The sequence below is a fragment of the Uloborus diversus genome, chromosome 6 (genome assembly GCF_026930045.1).
Source record: "Uloborus diversus isolate 005 chromosome 6, Udiv.v.3.1, whole genome shotgun sequence".
Taxonomy (NCBI): Eukaryota; Metazoa; Arthropoda; class Arachnida; order Araneae; family Uloboridae; genus Uloborus; species Uloborus diversus.
This window is the reverse complement of record NC_072736.1, coordinates 92,316,180-92,330,258: the sequence shown is the minus strand read 5'-3', so window position 1 is coordinate 92,330,258 and position 14,079 is coordinate 92,316,180. Positions and strand designations below refer to the sequence as shown.

Genomic DNA, 14,079 nt, shown 5'->3' with positions numbered 1-14,079 from the left:
CAATTAATGTACTTTAAAATGCTTTTCACCAAATCTTTCTATCTATATTTGGTGCTGAGTTTTCGTTCATTTTTTGTTCAAGCATCCATGAAAAAAAAAGAGGGTTTTTCGAAAAATCGAAGTCTTATAAATAAAAAAATAAAATAGATAAAAATCTAAAAATTTGGACTTTTGATTGAAGGATACAATCGATGAGCCAAATTTTAAAGAAATACAAAAAAGTGAGGGAAAAAATTTCCCAAATTTTGGATCACTTGACATGGAATGACCCTAAATCAGAAGTCAAATAAAGTATGATCTTTAAAATACCTTTCAGGGAATTGTCCCAGATTAAGTAAATTAACTTTTTTTTACAGTAAAATGAGAAAGATCTGTAGGTTTAAGTCTTCTTGAAAGGGACTACGAGCCTAGCTGTTTGATAAAGATATTATTGCGTGCATTAATCGTTTCATTGCTGAAGACATTTCTTGCAATTATGCTATAAATGTGGAGTAAAATGTGTATATTTAAAAATAAAAGAAGCGTTTATGTTCAAAATACACATTTACTCTTAATTTTTACACAAAGGTAATTTTTAACACAATAAATAAGTTTTTGCTCACTTATCAAAAAAGACATTTTCTTCACAAATTTCATAAATTCCTTATTTACCATAGAGCGCAAATTAAGTTGCATGGTTAAATTCTGCTGATTTTTTCTTACTACGTAAACTTCACACTGCGAATCTTTCACCCACGAAAACTTTTATAGTAATTAACTTTTGATACTTCCTGTTGTATTTTTTGGGATGCTAGTTATTCTTTCCCTTTTTCGACTATAAAGCTCAAAGTAAATTGTAGAATATGTAGTGCGAAAATTATAGCAGCAAACAGTGTGATCCAGGGTTGCCAGATTTAAGAACAGTAAATACGGGACAGACTTCGAGGAGTGAAAGGGGGTGGGGGGATATTTTTGAGGTTGAGTGCAATTACTGGTTATGCATTTTTAAAGGGTGATAAACAACTATGTTTTAAAAACTTTTGGAAGATTTCTCTCAGTAACTTATGTTTATGAGTGGGCACATTTTTGGAGGAACTTAAACATTAAAGTAAGCAATAGAACGAAGTTCAATAAACAGATTGAAGTTGATAGGAACGGGTGCTAATTAGTTTTTTACTCGCGTTTGCTATAAGTTAAACGGTGCAATCGGTCTTAAAACAAAAAGGGGATTTCTATCTGTGAAATCAAACCACTTTCTCAGGCAAATTCACAGCTGTTTCAAAAAATGCCTGGTATCCCTCAGTCAGACATTGTATTTTTCTACCGTCTAGATGATTTAAGGTTTTAGTGACGAACGATTCATAAAACTTATCTTCATATCTGTTCTCTAGCTGTTATACCAAATGTGTCATAATATCATAAAGTTATCAGCTGCAGTTGTAGAATCAGTTTGAAGATTTTTACGAACAACTTCAAAAACGGGGGCACATTAGGGTAACGGCACCAGTAACAGACAGTCATAACTTTGGATTTAAATAATAAGCTTAGGCCCGGGTAAAACTGATGTTACGACCCATGAGTACGGTGCAACCATCTAGTGTTATCAGAGTGCTTTTTATGAGCCAGGTGGTATTTACAAGGCAGTGGTGGAAGGTTAGGAACAGCCACCACAAGGTCAGCTGGTGTTTCATGTTCATTTAAAATTTAATAAGGCTTTAGTTTTAAAAATAAAGAACTTTTGCACATTTGAAGAGAAAAGAGGAATGTTGACCATTACTTATCTTTTCCTCAACCCATCTGTTACTGGGTGTTATCAGATTTTTTGGAGTGTTACTGGGGGTTGGACCTTTTTCGAAATTGAGCAAATAAAAATAGAATTAACTAATTCAGAGGAATTAGTTAATTCCCAACCAATTTCCAGAAGCAGCCAAACGTTAGATGAGATGTTGTTGCATGAGAGAAAAGCAGTTTAAAAGGTCTAAATAAATGAAAGGCTCAATAAATTGTGTTAACCTGAGAGCGATGTCTTAAGCATGTCTGTTATTGGTGCCGTTACCCTACTGAGAAAATGGAAAACTAATGCAACCTCATTGGTTTCACATCATGCTTCAGCTGTACTTTCTTTACTTAAAATAGAGACGTACCGAGTACTCGGTAACTACTCGGCATTCGGCCAAATTCTGATCAGATACTCGGCCAATACCGAGTAGTTGCAAAAAATTGAATATTGTCCAAGACAGTACTAAAATTTATAAAAAAAAGAGCAAGCATTATATTCTGCAATCATTTACAATTGAAATTTATAAGTCAAATTTAAATTTTGAGAATAATGAAGTTTATAATGCTTCAATGGAATAAATCTTTATTTTATTGTCCCCAAAGTTAATAAAATTTATTTATTAAAAATTATGCAAAAAAGTAAGTATAGAAAATATGGAATTTTTATATTAAAAGGGCAGTTCTCAAAAGGTGGGAGCAAACACAGACTTCAACTTTGAAGCTTCAACACGAAATAACTTTCATTTTAATTAACTCTAAAATTTTTGAGGTAAATTATAATGCTGTATAGAGACAAGAATTGACATAAATTATGGAAAAAAAGCTCTTCAAATGCCCTTAAAAAATATTTTGTTTGCTAAATGGCACAATTTTGGACATACCAAAACGTTAACTGAGCAAATGTAACATTAAAAAAAATTTTTTTTGAATTATTTCCATACGTTTAAAAAAAAATTAAAGGCATGAATCTTACACTGAATAATTTTTTGTTAATATTTTACACAAATAACAAAAGTAAAGACAGATTATTTATTTTGTAAACGATTTTAGAAAAAAGTAAGTTTGAAATTTGATGCATGTCCAAAAGTTACGATCTTTACAATGCTATTATTTGAGAACTAAGTATATGATGTTTTCGTTTGAAAGGTATTTATCGATCCTCAGAATCAGTTTTTAATTGTTTAAAAGTGTTTTCATAAGCTTTTATGCAGTATCTTAGAAGAAAAGTAATTTTTCTTAAACATACATGCGAGATGTCCAAATAGCGTTACGATCTTGACGCCGATAATTCTGTCCGTTTATTTATAATTTTTTTGTAATCCACTGTCTTCTAACATCAATAAAAAAGATTATTATGATGTTATCTTTTTTAATCCATTGGTATTTTGCATAATTAATACGTTAAACACTAAGTATATGATGTTTTCGTTTTAAAGGTATTTATCGATCCTCAGAATCAGTTTTTAATTGTTTAAAAGTGTTTTCATAAGCTTTTATGCAGTATCTTAGAAGAAAAGTAATTTTTCTTAAACATACATGTGAGATGTCCAAATAGCGTTACGATCTTGACGCCGATAATTCTGTCCGTTTATTTATAATTTTTTTGTAATCCACTGTCTTCTAACATCAATAAAAAAGATTATTATGATGTTATCTTTTTTAATCCATTGGTATTTTGCATAATTAATACGTTACACATTGAACAATACATAAATTACAGTAGAAACATGGCTTGCTATGATCGAACGAAAGCCATTTTGCGCGAAAATCGCCAAGCAAACCTCTGTTGGCGACAACACAGTATACGATAAGCTAAAGGTTACCAGAGGAGGATTCCAGTTTGACAAATGTAGTTAATCGTCAGCTGCACCAGTTTGGCGCCTTTATCACCTGCGCTAGCAATTTTTTTTTCCCGCCGCTTTTATTATTTTAGAATTTTTTTTTCTCTTCTTTCTTTTAAACATAATTTAACGATCTCCAAATAGAAATACGAATTTCTTTTTTCAATAATTTTCTTTTAGACATCGTTTTAATTCTTATGACATTAGAAAAAATATTCATTATTAAAACTGATGTCACTTTTTACATTCTTTCTTAAAGCATATTTTGTGTATTTTTCCTTTAAAAATATATATATCGTATTTATTTGTCTCTATTTTTATTCCTTATTTGTCCCAATAAATCAAACTACAAGTTTGTATAATTATTTCCATGAAGCTTTTTTCTACCTTTCATCAACTTCTTCAAAATCATTCCAAAACTTTATTATATGTAAAGAGCAGTACGTATAGCCATTCAAGTACTTCATTAATATCCTCTTTACCATTAAATTGCAAAATTCAAAAAGTAGTAAATAAAATTTTCATTGGAAAAGTTAAAAATCAGATTAACAGTTGTCAAAAATGGTGAAACTTACATTATGATGATGTCCAAAATCCGTTACCTACAGGACAACAATGTCCAAAATGTGTTACCTACAGACTGCTAATTTAATTTGCTAATTAACAATTTTTACAAATACCTGCTGTCTTTTCATGTTCATTTATTGTGTTCTAGGTATGCATACTATAGAATAAAAGCAAAATTGAAATCAAATTCGAAAATTTTTGAAATTGCACAAAGTTAACTTTTTTGTTCCCACCTTTTGAGAACTGCCCAAAAATAGATTTTTGCTACAAACAAAAATTAGTTATAAAAAATATAAAAATACCTTTGCTTAAAAAACAAAAGGAAATAAAACAACGTCAAAAGTACAGGAAGCAGGAACACTGCAAACATGTGTTTTGGCGTTACAAGGAATTCCTTTTTCAATGCACAAAATGGGAGCTTGTAGATTTAAGGCTGTTCCGGTAGAAAAACATGCTAAACTTGACTCTTTGGGAACAGCGACAAAAAAAATCTAATCGCCGGATTGCAATGAAACTTTTTACTATATCAGATGAATGTGTAAAAAACAACGTGCATGAAGTAAATTGCTGCTGAGTTACCTACATTTATCACAAAATGATATTAAAAAGTACTTTTTGTCAAATATGAAATATTTCTCTTAAACACATTCATGAAAAATCATCTAAACACAGAGATTCGAGATTTTTTTCTCTGAACCATAGAAACAATGTAGACGCATTGCAATTGAAATATTTTGTAAATATCATTAAAAAATTTTTCAATGCTCACGTGTTCTGAAACTTACTCGATTCTGTCCACTAATCTTATAGTTGCCTAAAGTGCCAATAGATGGCGTCAAAAACTCGAATAAGTAAGGATACGTGAAATTAAGGTCTATTTTATTAATAGCTCGGCTTTTTTCTCATTTTTATGCTAATAAATGATTCCATATGGACCATAAACTTTCTGTAACAAGTTTCATTCCTTCATATTCTTCATAAATCAGTCTAGATTTTTTTTTCTCTAAAACCAATTGTTCGTGATCGCGTGGAGATCCCGCCGGACAAATATCGCCATCAGTCAGTTTTGCAGATGAACTAGATTTTTGCGAAAAAGTGAGGCTTTCCATGCGTGTGCCCGAAGTGATGGCCAGTGGTATCGGATGTCAGTGCTTGTAGCTTGGGCTCGAGGCGGCAGTGATTGTAGTCAAGGAAAGAGAAAGGGGGGAGGGAGGACGTCCCCGTGTGTATTTTCCGTGTTATTAGAAACAGGTGGGTGAACTAGAATTGGAGGGTTGGCCTACGAGTGCTCGCCACACAATCTTTCCTAATCCGCAATGAATATCTTTCTAAATTGACGCAACAGAGATCATTAAAATTTCGTGATATTTTATTTCAACAACGATTTTAACTATTTTTCAAGAAGTAATTAATATTTTCTAATGTTAACGAAGGACAAAGATGATCTGAAAATAGTTCTTATTTAATTAAAAAAACCTTGCTCAATCCATTTGCGCAGGTGTGACATCTTTGTGCATATATTTGCCCTTTATAACAAAGAGCAAAGTATTATGTATGATAATATATGAACTTTCAAAAAAAAAAAAAAAAATTGAACTTGAAAAGTAAAGATTTTTACATATTGTGTGCGTACGCGTAATAGGCTCAAATCATTACCTTGTAGACACGAAACTTTTTTAGAAAGTAGGTACTTCGTATATTATGTAACGTTTAATGGTTTTTATATTTGAATGTATCAAAATTTTAAGACAAAGCTTAAAATTCTGGGAATAAATTGCAAATACAAGCATAAAAATGTCAAATTTGTGCAAATGGATTAAGTAAATCTTCATCTCAATTTTATACTTTAAAGTTTTAGACTTGGAAAAGTAACAGATTAAGTAAACATGATATTGATAAGCGTTTATTTAAATTGCACAGGAAGTATTATAGTGTGATCCGCGAGTTACTGACCATCAGCCAGTAAGTTGAACTAAGTTGTAACAAAGGTTTTGATTTGACCATTATGAAGGTTACGTACGATATACTTACAGAGACATCTAGAAGTTTTCAATGAAGTCACTTTTCTTACTGGTGCAAATTGTTATCAGATAAAATGTTGAATCACCTTTTTCTAGGTTAAATTTAATTTTACAGGTTCATTTACTGAGATATGCTGATCAATGCTTATTCTCAGTGAAGGAAAAAAAATGCATTTAATAACTATCCATTTATGCTGTTTGTTATTGAAGGTTGGTCGATTACATGCATTGATCTAAAATGCCTTCAACGCCAGTAATTAACAAACACGATCTACCTGTAGTAATGACATAGTTAAATGCTAGTTTTAAAGCTTTTTTCTTTATACCAAAGTAATTACAAACATTTTTATGCTAAAGATATGAATGTGTATAGTACAACTTTTATTGAGAAAAAAAATATTTTAACCATTAATTGACTAGCTTGGTTAATTACTAATGCTCCAGATCAGCGGTTCCCAACCAGCATGTTGTGACTTCCAAGGGAGTCGCGAAGAATTTCTTATAAGAGAACACATTCAAAAACATATCATTAAACAGTTTAAAAACTAAAATATGTAGAGGAAAAAAATCATTTTAGAGAAGCATCAATACTTGAGCGTAGTGGCGAATTTAAAGAGCCTGATGATCCCTCAGCATTATTACATTTTGGTTTACGGACTTGCATCCCTACAAATTGCCGCGAAAGAGTCGAAAAAAACCTCACTATAACATTATCTAAAATTGTCTGAAAGTTAGTTTTTGGAACTTCAATATCGAATTTTTTTGTGAGACAGTCTCTTAACCCCAACCCTCATCCTGAAAGATGTCATGTAATTGCGTTTTCAGGACTTAATTTTGGAAATCTTTCGAGAAGTTCCTAGAACCCTATCCCATTCCCTAAAAATAGCAAAGAAATGGATTTTTAAGCTTTCAATTTCGGAAATATTTCACAGGAGTGCCTTCTATTCCTTTTGCATAATTAAAGACCGTACAAACATTCCTTTTCAGGATTTAAATTTAAAAAAAAATTCCGGGTGAGGGTCTCCGATCGTTTCGCCTTGCCATCAAAGATAATCTACTATTCTATTTCTGAAACTTAAATTTCCAAAGTTTCCTTCATATTACCCCCAATCATTTCTCCCCCCCCCCCAATCACTAAAACTTTATTAAAATACGTTTTGGTAACTTCAATTCCGGAAAAATTCCGGGGGAGAGGCTACCTATCCAATCATTTGCCTAATATTTAAAGGAACAAACAAAAAATATGAACAAAAAGACTACTTTTTTTAAAAATATTTCTAAAATCCAGGGGGTTCCAATGGCCCCTCCTCACCCTGATTTCCCAAATGACGGACCTGAAATAAACTTTGAAACGAAATCCAGGAAGGATAGATCGTTTTATTGATTTTTAAAATATTTTTGGGGGAATACCCCATTGGATCTCTCTTTTTGCTACATATTTTCCTGGTTTTCACCTCTCTAGCCCTTCCGAAGAATGCTCGTAGTCATAGTATATATTCCCTTCTCCTCCAAATAAAAATGATGACAATCAAATGACTACTCATCATCGAAGGGGGGGGGGAGGGGAGTTCACTAATCTTGCTAAAACAAAAGGAAAAAAAATCAGTATTTAGTTAAAATTTCATCACGTTTGGGAAGCAGAGAAGTGCTTGAACTAAATCCAATAAGTAACTTTTCTAACTTGGTTGTCCGTTTTCTGCTCAAGTCATTGTGGCAAAACAAGACGCATGTTTTATTCTGATCAACGTTTTGAATACAACCAACTTTAAACTATAATACTCAAAAATATACTGTCGTGAAATGTATGATAAATTTACATTTTCCCCAATCAAAATTGAACATTTATATCTCTCATATACAGTCGGCTTCCGCTCCAAAGCGATTCAACTTACGCCAAATGCCTATAACGCGAGTTTTTCTCGAGTAACGAATGTTAGAGCTAACGCAAATTTCTCACCCACAACACGAAAACTTTTGGAAAGGAATCGTGGCGCAAAATGACGGCTTCGCTATTTACTACTAAATATTAGTTTCGTGAATATACTTTCATCCTTTTAGCATCACTAACTGCTCTAGTTCCCACCCAGCGCTAGTCAAAACATCGCTTTGTTAGTGTGTATAAATAACAACTCCACAATTTTCTTTTAATATTTTAAATTCTAAATATGAAAGGTGATGAAATATTCTGCACCAAAGCACGCTGTTTCATGCTATGTTTGTGAAGATAGAAAGAAAAAGTGAAAATTTGTGACAAGATAAGGAATTCTTGAACGCTTGAAACTCTAAAAAATGGTTCGAAGGCAGTGGCGGATTTACCAGGGGGGTGGTGGAGACGACCGCCCCCTCCGTAACTGTCATTTTCGAAAACCAATAATATAGAATTAAAGGAATTACTAGCTTTTGCTATTAATTTCAATCAAGTACATTCCACAAATTTGCTTTAAATTAAGTTGAGACAGTGTAGTCGAAGATGGACAGCATTACCCACTTTTTAATTTGAAACCGAAGCTCGCCCCTCCCCTCTTTTTTGAACATTAATAATTTTTATATTTCTATATGTATCTTCCAACCTTTTTCTTCCATGGACTACACTATACTGGTATGATGATACATTTTGCTATGATTTAGAACAGTGGTTTCTAAACCTGGGGGTGATAGCCACCAAAAGGGAGATTTAACTCTTGAGGGGAGCGATAAGTTTGTGAGGGGCAATAGGGGGTGATTAAAATTTAAAATACAGGCTAAAAGTGGGCAATTGATTCCCTCCCCCCTACATAGTGGGTTGAGGGGAGAAATATGGCTTCCACATTTTTCAACCGCCACCCCCTTGAAAAGAATGTAAATCCGCCACTGATCGAAGATAGCACAGCAATACTGTATAGTACTATTACAGTGTAGTGCTTTATTATTACTGCATACTGTATATGTACCGTGCTGTTTTTTTTTTTTTCATGTCTCTCTCTCCCATTGATAATTGATATTGTGCATCGTTTGAATACTGCTGTTTTTTTTTAAAATACGGTAAAAATTCAGCTGTTTATGCAAGAAACGGTAATATATTGTTAAGAAATGGTCTGGAACAGTTTAAAGGGTGTTTAAAAATGTCTTAAATAATTGGATAAGTTAATACAAAATTCGTATATTGTACACGTATATTTGTATATAACACACACACAAAATCAACTCCTTCAAAGTTTCAGTAACGATACTAAAGTTAGTTGAAATCTATGATCTAATAAACTTTAATTTTAAAAGCACCAGCTTTGATACGGTGCTCCAAAACTTGAATTTGTTTATATATATATATATATATGTTTTTGTTTTTTTTAATTATAAAATGAGAAAAAGCTTACTGATGATCAATTGGGTGACGGAGAATTAAAAACAGCAACAATAGCGATAATAATAATGAACAGAAATTTAAAATTAACTTTAAATTTCTTTCTATTAGAATTATGTTGTCTGAAAATTAATTTTTTTTCTCTCTTTTTTCTTCAAGTCCTTATTCTATTATACCCTTCTCAAATAGTTTCAATTATGCGTGCTCAGTCATTTAAAACGAGGGGCATCATGACCGGATAATTGGACAGTTCGGGCAATTAGAGTTTGGATAACTGGAATCCTACTTTGATATAACACAAATGTAATGTATCTTCAAACTCAGAAACCTGTAATTCTGTTATGGGGGTATTATCATAATTTAAAAATATTGATTTTATTTTTAAAAAACCATTTTTTGTGAAGTTATTTCTGAAATTAGATTTTTTTGGAGTTTTAAATAATAAAAAATGTAATAAACATCCATGGAATGACACAACCAATGATTAAAAAAATTATAATAACGAAAATTTAAAAAGAATCGCCGTTTTTGGTTCTGGACCAGAAATGGCAGCCGGGGGGGGGGGGATTTTGGAATGCCTCCCCTTTGTAAAATTTTTGTTTATACAATGTCTACAAGCATGCCGAGTTTCATAATTTTATCACAATTTGCAGTTTCTTCCCCCGTAGCCCCCCGACTATTTCCAAGTTAGGCGAAAACTAAGATCGATCTCGGGGGGGGGGGGGGGGGGGGGCTGTTCCTCCCCCTCTTTGCACGACTGGGCCCTGTTAAATGCCGTAAAAAACTATGTTTTCTTCTTCAAAATTTTAAAAGATTCGTACCACCAAGTTTTCTCTGTAATTCCATGGTAATTTTTGTGGACCTTTGTCATGAACAAAAGGTAAAATTCCTCGTAAAGATTAAAAAAAATGTGACCTTTCAAACACAATTTTCTTTTAAACTGTCCAAGTCTGATTTAACAAACTTTCCAGTCTTTTCTATTACTATTTAGCAATTTCTATAAATGCAGCATGAAGGAAACAAAGCTTCTAAAGATTAATATTTAAAAAAAAAAACATTAGATTGACAACTTTTATTAGTAGATTTAATAGCCAAAAAGAAGACATTTCTAAAATATGTTGCGATAAATTTACCAAAGTTTCCGCGGTTAAAAAGATGAACCCTTAGTATAACGAAATCATTTCTGATCTAAACTTCAAATCGAAGCAAAAATGCTCTCATCTCATTTCTCTGCAGCGGTTTTGTTTGCTTTTCCGATTCCTTTGCGCTGTCAATGCCTGAAGGCACTTGAGGGGTGTGTTTCGAACAATGAAAGACATTCCTCACTGACTCCTCTGAAGAACAATATCTCCTCCACACAAATTCCGGTTTGTCCCCTTTTCTGGATGTCGCGTAAATCCTGTCAGTTGTAAAACTAGTTTGCGGCTAAAACGTACAACGAGCATGATGCTTTCGTCACAACCAGGGTGCAACATTTTGCGCCATCTATTGGGTAAAGGAAGTTTTTTTCATAAAATGGGACAGTCTTAAAGGCATCCGACAAAGTCGGATTTTTTTGTCGAAAGTCTTTACATTCTTTAGCTCACATGTTATGCACTGAAAAAGACGTTCTTGTAACAGGGGGGGGAGGGGGCAGAAACACATCTCTGCAGTGTTCCTGGACATTTGTTGTATCAAAAAAAAATATTTATGTTTGGCGGACTAGAACTATAATTGATTGGTATACAGGGAAACCCTTCCTAACGGACACCCCTCTTATGCGGACAATTTTTATTTCCCCAGTTCCAATGCAAATAACATTATTAAACCCCTATCCTGCGAACACTTCTCTATTGCGGAGAAAAAAAAATGTCCTGTTAGTGTCCGCATTAGAGGGATTTTACTGTAATTTGTTTTAATTCCAACTTGATTAATCATACCTTTTATTTATTTATTTTTAATTTTAAAAATAAATTTTTTTGTAAAATTTTTGATACAAACAAAATTATTTATATAATGCGTAACTGAATTTCAGCAGGAATTTAGTTTTAAAAACTATTATATGGACAAGGAGGTCTATACTACTATTCCAATAAGTTCAAAATTCATCACATGTGTGTCGGTGGTTCTTCTTAAAACATAATTGGGACTTGGTAACTCGGCCGAGTAGTGAAAGACCGAGTACTCGGTACTCGGCCAAAGTGCTACTGACTCGGTACGTCTCTAACTTAAAAGCAATAATTTTCTGCAGCAGAGGGTTAGGCATGGATTATAAAATAATTCATGAGAGCAGGCCAAGTTTTAATGAGTCGATCTACAGCAGGAGCTAAACTTAGCCATTGTGTCAGGACAAACTTTAGTTGCTCTTTAAACTCTAGGTTAGCAAACTCAAAAAACTCCTTCAGCTCATTCTGCTTAACTGCAAGTCTAGAAAAATGTGAAATTTTTTAAATACAATAGTTTTGACATCAATTTCTAAAGCATCAAAAGCATAGCATAATGCACTGTTAACTATATGAGCTTAACACCCTGACTTCAGTAAATTTTAGTTTTGTTCTCTAAGTAGGGTATATGCTGATCGCTTTGTCTCAAAATTAGCATTGGTATTGTCGGTTGAAAGTGTTGAAACTGACAGTAAATCCAAGTCTGACTCAATCAATGAGTTACTCAAGCAGTTTACTATAGAGTCGGCCATCTTGGAACTTTTTGCTCTTTGATTTTCTTATTGTTCTTTATTTCAATTTTCGCTTTACTTTTCCCCCTTAAAATAATGTCTCGTTTGTAAAACATTGTTATCAGCTAGAATACAGGACCTAAGCTGTCCCGTATGGAAGTTCCGAGGGACGCAGGACAATTTTTCATGATATGGGACTGTCCCTTGAAATCCTGTATGTCTGGCAACCCTGGTGTGATCTCACTTCTATGTATTTTTTACAACACAAGAGCAGAGCGATAGTTCTTCCTTGGACTCAAATTAATGGTAAAGAAACAAAACTTCAAAATATTTTTGATGCTGTCATTTGCCCTGTGTAATTTTTTCATCAAGTTTAATTAATCTTTCTGATCAAAAGCTTCTGAGGAAAAGGATTTCATCTGAAGACATTGTATTCATAAGTAGAAACTTTTCAGCATGATCTAGGGCAATGATAGACTAAATTATTTAAGTGTAAAATATGTCAGGGAATACAAATATTTTAATTATAAGAGTATCGGGTGTGCGAGAGATAAATGAGACTTCATTAGAAACAGGCATGTAAAAACTCTGCCATTATATTTTTTTCGGTAACCCCCTGAAAACCTCTCGCGAACCCCCAAGGGTTCGCGAACCACCAGTTGGAAACCTCTAACACAGACAAATGGCGTGAGCAGAAAATTTTTGGCTCTGCAGAAAATATTTTAAAGCAATTGTGAATTTTAAAAAAAAAAATAAATGCCTTTAAATCCACGAGCTCACATTTTGTGCATTGAAAAAGGAATTCCTTGTAAGGCGAAAACACGTGTCTGCAGTTTTCCTGCACTGTGCTTTTAACGTTGTTTTATTTTTTAAGAGCAAAGGTATTTTTATACTTCTTACAACTAATTTTCGTTTGTAGCAAAATCTATTTTTTATATAAAAATTCTATATTTTCCACACTTACCTTTTCGGCACAATTTTTAATAAATTAGTTTTATTAACTTTAGGGACATTAAAATAAAGATTTATTTCATTGAAGCATTACAAACTTCATTATTCTCAAAATTTGATTTGTAAATGATTGCAGAATATTATATATGCTTGCGATTTTTTGTAAATTTTAATACCTGTCTTGGACAATATTCAATTTTTTGCAACTACTCGGTATTGGCCGAGTATCTGATCAAAATTTGGCCGAGTACCGAGTACTCGGTAAAATGGTCGAGTACCGAGTAGTTACCGAGTACTATGTACATCTCTATTTTTAAGTAAATTTCAGACTTTATTAATGGCTTGTTTAGTTTAAAAAAAACATTGAATTTCAGCAATATTGATTATGGCAGTTTTGCCCAAAATCTTTGAAAACGCTTCAAACGTATCGCGTTATGATAATTTCTCCAAAAATTGCAATAAAAATTCGTTTTACCAAAAAAAATCCGCATTAGCATTATCCGTATATACAGATAATGAAATGGCGAGTTCAATGAACGGATCAGTTGCTAATTGATTAAATTTTCTTTCAACTTTTAAGAAAATAATCGATTACCTTAGGCTTGAAATTGATTAGTATTTTCACACGATAATATATAGTTAATCAATGCATTACACATTAATCATTAAATTAATAATGATTTTTATAAAGGCACATTTTCGTCCGACACTGACAGAAAGAAAAATTTCATGCAAAAATAACCAAAGTGTTTTTTAGAAAAAATTAAAATTCTACACTGAACTTACATAAAATCACAAATTATAAATACATCGAAATTAACAACACATAACAAGTTTATCAACGTATAACAATACAGAGAGCTAACTCATTGCCATTTCACCAAGAAAGAAAACAATAAACAACCAGTTTTCTCTTGACTTCACTTCGAACTTTTTCCTGAGAACTGA

The 14,079-nt window shown here is 32.6% G+C and overlaps 1 protein-coding gene across 2 annotated transcripts in view; it reads right to left on the bottom strand.

Annotated features, from left to right (window-relative positions):
- Positions 1-14,010, bottom strand: part of LOC129223884 (uncharacterized) — a 61,208-nt gene extending 47,198 nt beyond the window's left edge. Inside the window, exon 1 of one of the 2 annotated variants that reach the window (XM_054858255.1) lies at positions 13,918-14,010. The gene's annotated coding sequence lies outside the window, so the exon portion shown is untranslated. The remainder of the gene's footprint in view (positions 1-13,917) is intronic. The other variant, XM_054858254.1, reaches the window with a different exon arrangement.
- Positions 14,011-14,079: the final 69 nt, after the last annotated feature.